Below are 17,460 nucleotides of genomic sequence, written 5' to 3'. Positions count from 1 at the left end.
GAGTAGCCAGACACGCAATAAGAAAGGCCCATAATCCTTTAAACAGGGCAAATCCAATAGTTGAATTCTTCTTACGCAAGTGCGAAGCCGTACTTGCTAGTACTTGCATATGGTATATGGTAAATATAGAGTATGGTATGGAGTGCACGTGTTGTATACTACTTATGGTCTATGGTAAATAATAAATATGGTAGATTGTGTGCGCAATGTACACGACAAATCAATAAATCGCCAGGGTTTATGGTGCATGGCAGTATGTAAAAGATGTGTATGGTGTATATAATGATTGTGATTGTGTATGGTAAATATGGATTATGGTACATGGTGTATACGATGAACTTCCACAAAGTTTGTAAATACTTATTTGTGCAACTAGTGAGTGAAGTGGGACTTTTTTCACAATCGACTGCGTAAATTTTATCGAGTTTAAAAAGACACTTTGCATACGATTTACGATTATCAAGTTATATTTTGTCTACAGATTTCATTATCAAACAACTTGAAAAAATCAGCAACTTAAAAGTCTTTAAGAAATCTCTTACTTTAGTAGTAACTAAATTAGATGAAACATTCATTTAATACAATAGTGTTAAAACATTTAGCCTAAACCAGTTTAATCTTTAAAACACATTTTTCTAAATATAAATATTCAGCAAGAACCATTATAATAAGCATACAGAAAATTTCCTGTAAATCATAATTCGATTAATATGGGTTTAGCCTACATTTCTAGTTTTGTTGAGTTGTCATTTGGATTTAGCAAAGTAGGCTATTTCACAAAGTATAATGTTGTGGAATCAGCTGTTTTACGAATTGTTGATGGATCAGCTATTTTACAAGCTAGTTCATGTACATGAAAATGTCATGTATGAAAACTGTTTGCAAATTGTGTCGTAACACATATTATACGACTTTTGATAGCTTATTTTGCTCAAGTTTAAATTTACGGAACATGCTTTAAGTTTTATGTAATCTTTGTAATTTATGTCCCATCTAGGGAAATTTTTTTTTTTAATAATATAAAGAATCATCGTGCCATCTTATTTTAGCTTTTATTGAGGGTAAAATGTTTCTTAGTTTTAGTAATTATAATATAAAAAGAGTCGATTAAAGTGGACAAATAGTATTTATTCGGGTAAAGAGCCTTAAATATTGTCTGGTAAAAAAAAAATTAATGTTTTTTACTTTATAGTAAATTTCAGTTTTCCTAAGTTTCTGTATACCAAATAGGGGTTAGGAAAACGAATAAGAAATTCGGTAGCATATTTCAAATTATGTCTCAGTTATATAGTTCTAATTGACAAAAATATACAACACAATTAGTCACTGAATGCATTTTTGAGTAAAACACTGTATGGATTTGAATCAAACAAAGAAAAGAAAAAGTTAAAAATAGTTCTACAGATTCCCTGCTCGCGTAAGAGAGGGTACCTGAACTATAACATGGTCCTATAATATAAATAAAACAGTGACGTGGAGGAAAACGTAGGATGGTCATGCAATGTGTTGTTTGCCTGTTTGGGAAACAAGTGCACACCACAGAAAAACAGAAAGTAAGTGCGGAATATTTGTCGTGTTTATTTTTCCACTACCTAACATGACAGTTAGGGTCGAATTTTCTAAAATGGCAGTGGAAAAATCATCTGATGCACTTTTTAAATATATGAATCGTGCACCAGTGTGGCCAGATGATTTTGTAGCTTTGTTTCTTACTAAGCTAATTTTAAAGTCAGAATTAAGTCCAGTTTCCAAATGACCAATCTTTTTCGTACTGTTTTACAATCATATCACAAACGCAAAAATAAATTTATTCAAGTGAAGAACTAAATTTTATTTATGATTATTGTTTATATGAACTAAATCAATATTTAAACAATTCAATATAAACTCGCATTGGGCTTATGAGTTTTCAATCTAAAACAACAAAATCCAATAACTCTGTTTTCCAGCTCCCCCACACAATCCCAGACAATTATTTAAAAAGATCAATTTACAATGCTAACTACTGGATCCATAATGATATACTGCACAATGCCATGTAAATGTTCGGATGCAAACACTAAATTTATAATTAGTTAATTTGGCTGAAATTCTACATCTGAATAAACAATAACATACCTCCGCCGCAGCAAATCTTCAGTCTAAACGAATTTCCCTTTGTCTGATTGGATTTTTACTGAAATGTTTCCTTTAACTTGTCAAATTTATTACATATTAAAAAAACATCACGTCTTATAAGTAAAGTTGGCTGCTACACGGAAGGAAAAATGTGTTTTTCGTGCATTGTTTAACAGTAAAGTATAATATAAATAAATTTGTAAAACTTAATAAAAATATAACCATACACAAGGAAACTACAACAGTTTACTCTTGCGCCCAAAAATAACATAAGAATTTAAAATGCACAGTCTTTTTTAAATCTTATCCGTATCTTTTAATCCTACAACAGCGCTTCAACGTACAAAATTATTGTTATTTCAGGCTTTTCAGCATCTTTATGTTTTAAGGGTTAACATTTGCCAATTTAAAAAAAATCCAAAACACAGTGACACACCGTTACAATGACCCGATCTTGTTGGTTCACGAACTCATTAGAGTGTATCCATCCCTACACGCTCATGCCAAATTTAATCAAAATCTGATCAAATGAGCCTACTCGAGTTATCGTGATTACTGAGACACATATGCATATATTTATATGCAATTTTATATATTTATATAAAATTTGAAGAAATCGTGTTTTTGACCTTTAGGGACATCATTATTACAAAGTAAATCGGTCCCAGGTTTAAGTCTCGTTGTGTCACCAACGGTAATAGCTTCTTCCCCGTTGGGAAATTCACTAATATACAGGTTTTAGCAATAAATTTTTAAAAATTGTTAAAAAATTAAGAACGTCTACCTAACTTTTACCATAAAACTTACGATTTCTTTAGCAAGGTGAACTTTTAGTATATTTATTATTTATTATGCATGTCAAGTGTTGTTTGTGATATTAATACTGCAATGTAATTGAGCTTAACCTGTTTTGTAGCATTGGAATAAAATAAAAACTTATATAAGCTACCAAACGGTATACATAACTCTAAACACTCATATCACTTAATACCTTAATACTTAACTAAACATAGGGGAATGTGGTTTGAAATTAACAATGATATTACCTAAGTCTACGATTAATAATTGCAACATTGAATCACATGGTCAGCAAATTAAGTTCTCAAGTATAAGAATGTGTATAGCATAAATGTACACGCCTTACTTTATCGTCTTTTTCATATTTTGAACTAATAATTGTAAAGAACAATGTATACTGGTTAGTTTCAAACTATACCAGTTCTAATCATAATACTGATTTCGATTGTAAATATTATCGGATTAATACTTAAAATAACACCAGGTGAACTAACGTAGGTGGTCTCTGGAAATAAACGATAAAACAGCTTTGTTTACGTTGATTTGAGTATGAATCAGCTGTTTGTTAAGTCAATTGATGTCAGTTTTGTTTCTCGGCTGAATTGAAGCACAGTAAAAAAATTTTGCGTGGATCGTCACATTCGATGTTTTGTTAGAAGTATGTTTTGTTTTCATTTTAAATAATCACATTCAATTAGGTTTCCAAAAAAATTTTGGCTGTGGTGTACGTAGTGTTATAATGCATTAAAATGATGTTTGCAAACTTAGCGTTTTTCATTCTCTTATATTCTCCACGGAATTATTTATTATTTCCAGTGAAATTTATTTCACAAAATTGATACAACTCACTTAAGATATTGAAGTACTACTTGGAAATGGAGTAGATGATCATTAAACCTCGTTCCAAAGTGACGCCACACAAAATAATATATTTACTATTGTTACTATCAAATACACATAATATTTTTCTTTGTTCAAGTCAATCCATCATACGACTAAAATTACTCAACTAGAAAAGCTTTTACGTACCTAAAATTACGTAAAAATTTAATTTTTGTCTCTAAAAGCTGCATAAAGCCTATATGAATACAATAATACTTTAAATAAAGGTTAGGAACATTATTTTGTGATATTCTTGATTTATACATTCTCCTATTAGGTCTAATTGGAGTGTCTAATCGAAGTTGATTCCCAATTATCATCTTTTACATTTACCGTCTTGGGAATCAGCAGTGTAAGTGTATATAGATATATGTTTTAAATGTTTTTGGACGTATTTATATTTACTTTTATAGGTTCATAAGACTACATATGCGTGAAAAAAGTTAAAACTAATAAATAAAAAAATAGAATGAGCTTGTCTGCCATGATAAAAGTTAATAACAAATAACCCGAATTAAAAAAAAGTCTATACATTTAAATTTTAAATTCAAATATTTTAAACTTGATTTGTAACAATCTTAAATTACAAAACCATTAACATAAACATTGCCTCTCAAAAGTCTTTGAGATACAGTAGTATTAGAAGTGTCTCAACAACAAACATAGATGAAGGTTGGAAGCTGGTAGTTTGATATTTGTTAAAAACAAAACTATTGTTATAACTTGAGTCAATAAATGTAATATAATTTGTTTTTATGTTTTAGGTACCATGCTTCAATAATTGACTAGGTCTTGTTTTATTGGTTGACTTGCACATACAAATATAACACAATTTATAGATACCAGAATTGAAGAGCACAGAAGTAAACATATGTTTGTGTGAACATAAGTTGGAAAATAATTGCACTTGTATTCTTCCAAAGAAGAATTACACATAATTAACCTCGTCTGAACATTTTAATCATAAATTTCATCATGGCATTTATATCCCCAATCAACTTTCTCTATGTATTTTATGTTATTTCAAATATCGATTTGCAGTTGTATCAACTTAGGTCCAACCCTATTCTTATTCCTTCCCCTTCGTTATTTCATATGGATCCAAAAAGGTCGGACTCTTATGAAGAACATGATTTTTGAACGCGACAAGATCTTCTGTTTCCACAAAATATGGAGACCTCTTTATACGGAATTTCAAGCTTTCGACAATCAAGTAGATTCCAGCAGGAAAATATGAAATTCCTTTTTCTCCCATTTCTCTGTTTGTGCTATTTAGACACACGTTGCGATGACCAGACAAATAACATTGGCGTTGGAATCACTTGCTTTCGTTGTCTTGTGAACTAATATGTTTGACGAGAAATATGATAGGTTTTGTATTAACAAATAATTATAAGTTATAGTTAATTTAATAACTGTACTACAATATAGAATATTCGTAACTAGATTATAGTCGACTTTAAATTGAAACTGTTAAAAACCCTTTGCAGGAAAAGGAACACAAATAAATCTTTTACTGTGGGAATATGATAGATTTACGTAAAATCAAATACATTTTTCTTGGTAACTCACGTAAAAAAAGTTGGTCTGATATACCTTAAAACGAACGAATATGGCTGTGCTTGACGCATTGGATCAAAATACAGCTTGAAATTAAAACCTTTATTTTTTCAATTTTTACTTGCATTGGAAAACAATAACAACATTGAAATAGTAAAACCTGAGTTACAAATTGAATACAACACAATACCTGTGTGGAAAACATAATTACTTAAATCCAAACACACTCAAGAGGATTTCCTGGCAGACTCTTAACAACATTTATTCGCAATTTGAAAAAAATATCATCACGACTTAATTTTTTATAGTATTACATGAACACAAAAGTACCGATGTAAAACAACAAACATTTCATAATAAATAAAACATTCACAATACTAAATAACTATACTAAATTCAAGAGTGGTTTTGTTTTAACAAGATATACTCGTACCTTTGCATTGTAATTCAAATAATATAGGCTAGTTGAATCATAAATATAATTATATAATGGCAAGTACGTTGAAAAATAAGTTTTTTATATTAAAGTTTCGAAACTGTTGGAGATAGAACCAAACATTAAATGTAGAACATGTTTGTTTTTTTATATCTTTTTAATGATGCACAAACCTATGTTGCTATTTGAGTTTATTCACTTGTAAGCATTTTTCAAAATTGTCCGTGTTTATTTTTAATTTATAAAATTTGGTGTAGGCCTAGTGGTACATTTTAGAGTATTTTTAAAAGGGTATCTTTTCATTAATCTGGGATAAAAATTATGATCCCTTACATTAATTTAGGCGGTTTCAATAACTGTAAGACCCTGAATTTTAGATATTTTTGAACACATGTGAGCATCAATATGGGTTTACAATTTCTTCTTCAAAATGCTCAGTGAACAAACACGTTTCAAATGTGGTATCACTTAACATATCTTAACTTTAAAAAAAATTCCAAAAACTACCTCAAACTACCCTTTCGGTTTTGGGGATTTTAAAATAATTTCCCCAAACTCCACGGGGTAAAAACAGGGGGGTCTAAGCTGTTAGGAGCCTCGATTTGTTTGGTGTTTGGTCATTGTGTACGGGTGGTCTGCCTCATCCTGTATATTACTAAACAAACTGCTATCAACAATAGCTACGATGCTCAATTAGTTAATATTATTATCAAGTAAACAAACCATAGACCATACACAATATATTAGGTCGTTCCACATATCACAGTTTTATCCCCTTCTGTTATGTAAGCAAACATTTCATAACTATTGTCAATTGTTTTAAAATAGTGAATTCAAACCTTGTCGCAAGATCAACAGAAAATATCAACATAGGCAGAATAAAATATCGGTAAAAAGCATTAATACGGGGTATGTTTTATACAAAGTAATTTAGAACTAGTAAAAACGTTGCTCGAAATCGAGCAATTTCAAAGAAGTAAAATAGTTATTTTAAATAGTTATTTGTGCAACTAGTGAGAAAAGTGAGCAATTGACTCACTCGAGAGAAATCCTACGAGCCGTAGGCGAGTGAGGAATGGTTTCTCGAGTGAGGCAATTGTACTTTGAACTCGAGTTGCACATTATACTTTTCCTACAGTTACCATAAAACAAATACATTTTTGAAGAAACATAACCTATTTTTACACAGAAGTAAACTTTTAATATAACATTTAATGTGAAGTGACAAATACAACAGTACAACAGCTGACCAGCTGATTTACAGCCAGTGCTGCCAACGTATTTCGCGCGCATACGACGTTGCCTGCATGCTACGCGCTCACTATTTCGTGCCTTCACGTTGCAAATCTGGAGTGAGACAAAGTAATTAGAGTGAGACAATGTTAACATTGTCTCACTGATGAGCGAATTGGCCACTTTGCTTTCTCAAATCAGCGAGAGAACATGTACATTGTTAGGTAACTGTAGGAAAACAAATATAAGTCATCATAATTTCCGATGAGTTTGAAAGACTTATATGAGTGTATTATGAGTTTGAATGAAAAATAACAACAATTAAAATATACAGCTGATCAAAATGTAAACAATCATGTTATTCTTAAGGATAACATGGGAACTTTAACAGCCACTGGGGCAGAGCCCAAGGGACTTTTTCAAAATTGTAAGGTCAGTTTGCAAATCTACGCGGCACGCTCTTTCCAATGAGACGTCAATGGATAAAATCGGTTAAGAAATGGTGGAGGAGTTCAACCGACAAAGTTTCATGTAGCGTATTAATTATATAGATACGGGGTATGTTTGATACAATGTAACAATGATGAAAAACATATGTTGGATACATAGAAGAGCGTTTTCAGACATTTTAAAGGACACAATTCTATAAAAACAACCCAACTTCAATGTTTGCACAGCATCTAAAAAACAATTAATTGGCCACAAAGTTGATTCAGAAAATTCATTTAGTGTTTTGAAGAGCTGTATAAAAAAACAAAGCTTTAGTGCGGGAGGAAAATTTTTTTTACAAAAACATCATATGTAATGGAGAGGAATCCATTTTGTTCAAAAGAGAGGAGTTTTTGGCCAAAATCCGCATATCAGCTGTTTTGTGAATTAATTAAGTAAACTGGAAATAAGAACCGCCAGTCAGCTGGTACAGCGATGTCCCTCTACCGTGAAGCCTGACAATGTCTAGATGGATCAACGCGTACACGAGTTGGCCAATTCATGTAAATACTTGCAATATAAAGCTTTAAATGACTTAATCGTGTGAAAACATGCGTCAAAAATCATTCGATGGTGTTTGTTTTAAGTAAGCGACTTTTTGCTGAAAATGAACCAACAGAATATCTACATTAAATAATCTGTCATTGACACTTCAGGCAACTAATTGAGTAGTCTCACCTTAGATTTTCACATTATTATTGAATCAGTGCCTGTGTTATAATTATCTGTATGAAAGTGTAACTGTCCCTGTGTATATGTCTACTACTGTGTGTTGCTTTTTAAAATCACATTTTAAAGAGTTGAAAAATCGCAAAGAAATAATATTAAAAGTCCTAACGTAAGGAAGTTGTTCAGCTAAAAATTAAACCTAAATAATTAATTACTTGTAATTAATAATTATTAAACCCAACAATGATGATGTGTGAGTGTGTCAGCCTAAACTTTAAGGTTAGTTTAAAGTGTGTGTGTGTATGTATGATGTAAACTATGTAATATAAAACAAGTGATTAAATTATAGAAACATTTCAACTCCTCTTATAGAATTGTCTAAAACATAGAAATGTTTAATATAGAGTGTTGTACTTATTGGAAAGATCCTTCAATATATTCAAGCTTAATCGTCATTTATTTTTACAGTAATCCTTTTTGGATTAACTCAAATTACGGGACTTTTGCTTGCGAACACCCGATCTTTTGCTATGCGATCTTACATACTTTCCTTATGCATATTATATCATTGTAATTTGAAGTTTTATTGTAACCAAGCACTGTCAAGTTCTTGACATTGGAACGCCATTAAATTTGATCTAGCGGTATTCATTAGATTGGTATATCTCCTGGTATTCGATATAAAACGTCAAATAAAAAAATAACAGTTATATGGATATGAAAATGGTTAGACTTAAAATTAGTGCGGTACGTCTTATTCAAAGATTTTGTGTTCGTATTTAAATAATTTCTTGATTAGGATTTTACGTGTTGGCGCTATTTTAAGAAACTAACAAAATACGTCTACCAACACTATCCGAAATATCTACACTTATACTGTAAACATTATTGTACAAGATGTCAAATACGTTGTATAAATTATATTAACATAGCGATCGATTTCGAACAATCACACAGGTAATCAGCAGGCCCAACCAGTTTGGTCGAAATCGATCGCCATTGTAACATTTTATATGTATTTAACATCTTGTAAATGTTTACAGTATAAGTGTAGACATTTCGGTTTGTTTCATCAGACGAATTTTATTTATTATATTCTTATGATCGTATTTTTTTTTAGATGAGTCCAGTTTAAGATCTTGTTTGTATGCGTTTATCTTTAACATTACATTTGTGCTCTACTTTAACCTATTTTTAAAATTAAAATCACCATGTCCATTAAAGCTGTTTGGTTTCCATGCCAAAATCCAGAAAACCACAATTTCAAAAAGTAAGACAGTAATGTAACTAAAGGGTTAAAGTTATCCACTATTGTTCATTTATTTGTTATTTCCTTGATTTTTGTTTCAGCATAGAAAGTTCTCTTCAACAAGATAAATTAAGTAATTGTTATTTGTTTGTGTTTGTTTTAGATTCAATGGCCGCCGAGTAGCTTCTCCGAGTCGTAATTTGAAGGTAAGTTTAGGAATATTTTTTAAACGTTGCTCAAAATTTTGTTAAGCTAGATAAATGTGTTTTAACTAGCCTATTACAAAAGTCATGTGTTTTTCATAAATTTTGTTTTTTAAACCACTTGAGCTTAGCTTTCTCCATTGACACAATATTTTCTATGACTTTTTAAAACTTTGGACCACAAAGACCCTTATAGAATTTCAGGAAAGAGTTTATTCCTGTTTTGGGGTTAGATATTATAAAACACGATAAATCTTATATCGTGAGTAAGGATTGAACAAAAGAATAGGTATTAATATGGACCTAAATGTAAATACAAAAATATAGGTTAGGGTACCTCTGATTCAAGTGTTATATTATACACAATGTAAGTTAGTTTCGTAAGTCTAAACTTTCATCATCAGGTCGGATTCAAGAATGTATTTTTTCTTTTTACGTTTATGTAGCCCAGTCAATGAAGATCTAAATAAGACAGATGTCGGAGGTAATTTTGGGAAAGCTGGATTTTTCTATGCTGTTAGACCATGTTTAGATAAGCATTTTCCCAAAAAGTCCCCGCTTCTCCCCCTTGTGTTTTCTATATGAAAACAAGACAACCTAATTTTACAAAACTGTACCAAACATAATTTAGGGACTACACCAATTCATAATAGCTTAATAATATCAAAATGTACTACACTCTTTATTTGAACAACAAATTGCAAACAAAATATCTGACGAAATTATGAAAACATATTTTAAAGAAGCTTGTACTTACTTACAACTTGTCTTTGTAACACACCGTATGGTAAAACTATACATTTTGTCACTTTTAAATACTACAAAGAAAGGTATAAAGAGACAACTTTTAATTGAATGGCTGAAGGAGTAGATCAAGTTGTTTGTGTCAAAGAACCTTTATTCTAGTAGTATAAATACTAGTAGTATTCGTGTCTTCATTTGTTTTATGAACACATTACTTCAACATCTAAAGCTTGTATTTAACTACAAGTATGTCAAATTTATTTTAAAGTCGGGTATTAAAAGTCAATACCATGCAATCAAACAAGAAGACTGATTAATTAATTCTTAAAGTTTTAGAACAATAAGTATTTACAATAGGATTTGTTTCAGTGTAAAATCAATTGCAATCGATCGTATGGTTTTGTTTGGATACCGTATTAAAACTATGTTTTTTCTAAACTCTAAAATCTAAAAAAATAACCCGTTCGCAGCAAACCTGCAGACTAAGCGATTCGCCATATGCCAGATTGAATTTTCACTAAAATATCTCCTTAAAAATGCCATATTTATTCCATAATTAAATAGCATTAGGTTAATGAGTACTTAGGTTTCTGCTTCAGGGAAGGTAAAAAGTGTATTTTCTTTTTAAATAGTTTGGTATGAAACGAATAAATTTTCCAAATTTGATCAAAATATATTCATTAAAAAGGCCAATTACAACAGTTTATTTATTCTCCGTAAAAATAACACGGGAGTTTTAAATTTATAGTTTTGGGAATTATTGTCTCCTCAACCGTTCATACACAAACGATTCAATGTATCTTATTTTTTTGTGTTTTTAAGCTCTATAAAGTTGTTTGGAAAGAAATTACAAAACATTATGTTTTAGGGTAAACAAAATGGGAAAAACAACATTATACATTATGCTCATAAAACCCCCATAAACCACCTTTAACAAAATCCGATCAGGTATATATGAATTTGAACGCATGGTGTTTTTGGCCTCTGGGGATCTAATAACGAAAAAGTAAATCGGTCCCGGGCCTAGGTTTTACCAGAAGAGCTACGGTAGTAGCTTATTTCCTTTATGGAAAATTCGCTAATATGGTTGAAATATTTTATTTTTTCAATGTCAATGAGGATTATTTTTAACTTTATGTGGTATTATTTTTATTTATACGACCAACTTTCGACAATCGTATTGGTCAATCAATACCTCCTAGCTCCAAAAGAAACGAATAAAAGCATAGAACAAAATATAAAAGTATATGCTATACACAATTATAGGAAAATATAAAATGAAAAGTAAAATTGGAATCGGATCATTTGTTGACAAAATATTTCTACTCATATGTGTGTCTTTGTCACATAACTTATCTTTATATTTCAATCCATATTTTTATCCGTAGTTTATATAGTTCATTGTATAAAATACTGTCTAACTTCCACATCGGCAAACAGATTTACCATACTTCCATATTTGGCATTGTACTCTTTCGTACATGGGAGCTTTGTTCTGCTACCGTACTTAAAAGAGGGAAACGGTTTTGTGCGAAAACGATGCATTCGAGAAAAGAAATCACACAAATGTATTTGATGCAAATAAAACCCTTATACATTCGAAAAATAAACTCCTGTATTGAAGGTGTTTTAAAAATGACAGTTAGTAGAAGTTAAACAATTTCATTTACAGACAACTTTTGATTTCATTATTGTTCAAATGCTTTAGAATTTCAATCCAACAAACTATTCATTATAGCATATGACTGTAAATTGTGATTTATCTTAAAAAAAATGTATTAACAGTTACCAACTCAACTGTATTGTAGTGGACTGAGCCCTGGCATTAACTCTTGTAGAAAGGTTCTAAATGGACTTGATGGGTTTCTACAAGAAAGAGCCGACGAAATGTGAAGGCTATAATAATAAGCAAAGGTGATTTGCCGAAGGAAATGGCAATTCAAGGGAATACACAGTAATTAACATATTTCTGGAAAATTATAAAATGGTATTTTTGGCGGTTATGCATGAGAAGGTGGCCATGGTAACCTTAATTTTTCTATCACCAGAAACTAGATTTTCCCTGAAAATTAGAGTGCTATAGTTTGTCTGCAGACACAAAAATTACCTAAATTGTGATGGTAAAAATTATAATTTTGTATTTAGGAACTTTGATCTTTACTTGAATAAGCTATTGTCACACTAAAATCGAATAACCTTGGCATATGCGTGTTCCAGACAACCGCTAAAGTTTTACTAAAAGAATTGTTTTGCAAGACTTGAACTGCATCGTGCTTGGAAGCCGTATTGTACTTATTTAGTTGTGTTATAAATAAAATGCTATATTTTTATATCAATATTAACTTCTACAAGCCATTAAAGTTGTTAGGTTCCTTTCTAAACACCCTGTAAAGCTTCATTGTTTACAGTTTCAAATTATAACCGTATGCTATATCACTTTCAATCGATACATCATAATATTGATAGCTCGGTCGGATGTCGAAACGTGAGGATTGAAACAATCTACGAATATATTAACAACAAGGTACATTTAAAGCACACGAGTAAGGTATTTAAACTCTTAAAGAGCACATGGATTATTTACCACGAGGTATTTTACCATTTTAAGTGCACATGAAAGGTATTTAAACATGTAAAGTGCACATGAAAGGTAGTTAAACATTTAATGTGCACATAAAAGGTAATTAAACATTTTAAATGCACATAAAAGGTATTAAAACATTTAAAGTGCACATGAAAGGTATTTAAACATTTAAAGAGCTCATGGAACATAGTGATACGACACACCGACTGACTAGAAAATTAGCCATAACTTTAAAACGGGTAAGGATAACAATGCAATCTATTGAATTGTTATCCATGATATTGACTTAATACACGACTTTAAAATAAATTTGACATACTTGTAGTTAAATACAAGCTTTAGATGTTGAAGTAATGTGTTCATAAAACAAATGAAGACACGAATACTACTAGTATTTATACTACTAGAATAAAGGTTCTTTGACACAAACAACTTGATCTACTCCTTCAGCCATTCAATTAAAAGTTGTCTCTTTATACCTTTCTTTGTAGTATTTAAAAGTGACAAAATATATAGTTTTAGCATACGATGTGTTACAAAGACAAGTTGTAAGTAAGTACAAGCTTCTTTAAAATATGTTTTCATAATTTCGTCAGACATTTTGTTTGCAATTCGTCGTTCAAATAAAGAGTGTAGTACATTTTGATAGTATTAAGCTATTATGAATAATTGCTATAGTCCCTAAATAATGTTTGGTACAGTTTTGAAAATATACTTTGTCTTGATTTCATATACAAATAAATATCTTCAGTATATTATTGTTCAGTGTGTTTGACCAAATTGATTAAGTATGGAATCAAAGTTTTACAGTACTGATGATTTACTGAAACCTTACGTTGATAATACATTGATATGCGCAGTTTTCTTCACTAAAAATAGTGCTTGAAATGAACAACGTTATATTATAAAAATAATTTTAATTACTTCAAATTAATCTTTTAACGATTATGAAAATGAAATATTTAATTTATTTAGAACGTACCGCATTTTCTCGTAGTAAAATTGTTTTGATTGATATATTCTACGGAAAAAACTATAATTGTAAACTAATAATTGTTATGTCAAATCTAATAAATTTATTTAAATTTAATGTTAGATCTTTAGGGTGTGTAAACGGGTTTTTTTAAGATGAGGTTCGAGATTTCGAAGAGTGTAATTTCAATTCGTTATAGTTCAATAAAAAAAATGGAATTGCGGACGTTTGGAAAATACAGGCCTAGGAAAATGGACATAAAAATCAAAGTTTCAGTCATAATGGTTTTTTAGGTTTTCAAACTTTAAGTATGGTCGATACTTGTTAAGGCTGAAGGTTAAAAAATCTGAAATTTGAGCAGTATGGCAATTTTAAACTAAAATGAAGTTGAAGAACCATTTCATAAGTTCTCAAATTCTTTTTTCTTAAGATTTTAAAATGTCGAGACTTGAGTCATAATATTCATTTTTCGTCACACATATTAAGGTGTATAGCCTAACACAGATTATGAAGTGTTGAAAAATATTAATCAAAGTTTTAAGTTCGAGTTTTTAAGTTAATGTTGAGGTATTGACGTATGAGGTAAGGAATGGACTTGGTAATGGGCTGCCAAGTTAATTACCAAAGCTCTCATGGTAACAAACTGGTAACTAGTAACTGAATTGGTAAAACGCTACACTACAGAACAACTTTAGTACAGCTACAGCATTACGCAATCAGACCACTATTGATCTGCATTCATATCTAAACCGACCGGCCTGCAATTCCTCCGGTAATCTCAAATAGCACATGTTCCCAAGTCATTACAATAGAAATCAGTTTTTAAAAACGCAATATTAGTGAAACGTTGAATTTTGATGATAATAAACCCCCGATTATACGTTCGTGTGGGACACGCTGGTTGGAAATCAATTTTAATAAATGTATTTCAGCATAAAACACAGATATTAAAAAAATATAATGTAACCTAGTCGACTAAAACTCCCGAGGTTGTTTTAATAGATGTTTTCGTGAGGTGAAAAATTATAATAACTAGAGTAGTTGTTAACAAATATAATATACTTGAGGGGGTGTGCAAATTGCGCGCTTTAATAGGGTTTAAAACTCGTTTCCGAGGCAAAACGGATAATGCAATCACTTTTACCTTTCAAATATTACTTCTTAACTGGTTAAGATGTTGCATTTAATAAAAACAATCATAAAAATAGGATGTTTGTTAAAGATATTAGCAGTTATTAGATGAATATCACCACTAGTTTGCACTATTTATATGTCTATTGTATATTCATACCACTAAGAGTAATTTTCCTATCTCAATAAGGTTATCAATAAGAGTAGCCTATAGAAAGTTAATTTCCATAGAGATATTCCTCTCTTGTTTACAATCTGACTCTGGTAAAAAATAAATAAAATTAACAATTACATTTAAAACCACCATGAAGAAAGTAGGTCAGTAGCACCACTTGGACCTTTGAAGCGCCCTCTGGAAATAAATTAAAGGCTAGGAGGCGAAGCCTAAGTAAATGACCCTTTTTACTTAACATATTCTAACATTTGTGCTAGATAATAAGCTTTAATAAAACACCCCAGTCGTAAGCATTCGGTTAAGTAGGTAATCTGAAAAAATAATCTTACAGAGAATACCATGGTTTTATTAGGTATGAATGTAATGTAAACATGTATTCGCATAACACTCTCGTAAAACATTTAATAATAATTTTAATAAATAATAATAATAAAAATAAACTCTTATTAATAATCTTGATCTCGAATTCCACAAGTTGGCTGTAATTCAATTGTAATATGAAAAAATAATAGTTAATAGTTCACTATATATATATATGGCTACTGTAAATTATATCCAAAGAAAAACCCGGATATCATTTTCTTTTAAATTTGTGCACTGCCTGAGCAAAAATATTGAAATGAGATCAAAATTTCAATTTGATTGTAAATTTTTTAAGAACACATGAAATGCAGTTTTTCCGACCAAGTCTTAAGTTTATAATATGAATTTATTAACAAATGTTTTCAAATTTTGCTCAGTTTGTTTATTCATACATAATTTGAATGTCGTAAATATTTTACCTTAGCTAGTCAGCTAAACTTTACAAAAATTGTGTCGCTCTACCTGTGATTTTCAAAAGTTACAGCTAAAACTTAACAAGGATCTGAAGGAAAACTAAATCAAATATAGTGTCATCTTATGTCTCTAAAGTTTTGTGTCCCCGTATTTTCTAAATGTCGCTCCATATATAATGAGCTTCTGCAGTTCGTAAGGAATATAGGCAATAGTACTGTAAATATAGATTGTCAAAAATCTTCTGGAAATTCGCTTAGTCTGCAGGTTTGCTGCTGCGAGGGTATTTGTATTATTTTCTGCGTAAGAGTTTTGTTTTTAATCCTCTTCTATAGTAATTACATTCTTTTACGCGTAAAATGTACAGTAATGACATATTTATTTATATGCATATTAAAAAAAAGATATAAGCTTCTTATAGCTACAATATTTCTTTAAGCTACGTGAAACGAATCATAAATCCAAATGAAAATGTCCAGCTTTGATTGATATATTTACTGATATGCATTCTCCTATTCCTTTCGTTTTCCTTTCCATTCGATTCGATAACATCCTGGGAATTCTTAAAAAGTAATATATTCATATTAATTCCAATAGTCATCTTGACGTTTATTAAAAGTTATCTGACAGATTCGTGGATACAATCTTGAAGTAATTATTTGTAAAAGTCATCCATGTCGTAGCCTATATATTATTTATTGTCTGAAAAGAGAGACGATATTGGTTGAGAGTTTCCACGAAAAGCGTTGTGATCTATATACGGTTTCCACGAAAATAACACTCAGTAAAAGGTGAATCGGTGATGGCATAAGAATAAAGTAGAACAGCGTTCATATAAGACGAACGAATAAGAAAATATTAAGTAAATTATGGGGTACATGCAATAATACATTCAATAATAAAATACATATATCCTTTATAAAAGGATAAACTGCCATTCGCCTATTGAGTCTGATGATGATAGGAGTGTCCAATCGAAATCGACCACTTCCAATTTTTTATATGTATTTACTTTCTTGTGAGTCAAAAGTATATGTGTAAATATGTATTTCAAGTGTTATTAGACGAAGATTGATTTACTTTCCGTATAAAGATACTTCAGTGTTAGATTTTGGTGCCTTTACTTTTGATTTCCTACTTAAAAGGATTGAAAAAAATTATTTGATACGATTAGTAGTAAACATTCAAGTGTTATAGTTATATTCGACTGCTATATTCGACTTCTGATGATATTGTTATACTTGTGTTGTTTCCCTGTAGATACAGTCTCTTTCTCGAGAACTTATTCTATTTCCATATCCCAAAACGTTATTTTACATCCTCTATTGAAAAATATGCAAACCCCGAGTCAATGGTAAGTGCAAATACCAATAAAATATTCGAAGAATTATTTTGAAAGACCTTATGTTATTAACTGCTTTTAAGGCGCCATAAGTCTATCA

At 30.4% G+C, this 17,460-nt stretch overlaps 1 protein-coding gene across 1 annotated transcript in view; it reads left to right on the top strand.

Annotated features, from left to right (window-relative positions):
• LOC128999015 (dihydropyrimidine dehydrogenase [NADP(+)]) overlaps positions 1-17,460 on the top strand; it is a 40,466-nt gene that overhangs the window by 964 nt on the left and 22,042 nt on the right. The window lies entirely within an intron of this gene.

The sequence above is a fragment of the Macrosteles quadrilineatus genome, unplaced genomic scaffold (genome assembly GCF_028750875.1).
Source record: "Macrosteles quadrilineatus isolate MER2022 unplaced genomic scaffold, UCM_ALF_1.0 Scaffold_7__1_contigs__length_78375512, whole genome shotgun sequence".
In the NCBI taxonomy this organism is placed as follows: Eukaryota; Metazoa; Arthropoda; class Insecta; order Hemiptera; family Cicadellidae; genus Macrosteles; species Macrosteles quadrilineatus.
This window is presented reverse-complemented; position numbering and strand designations above follow the sequence as displayed.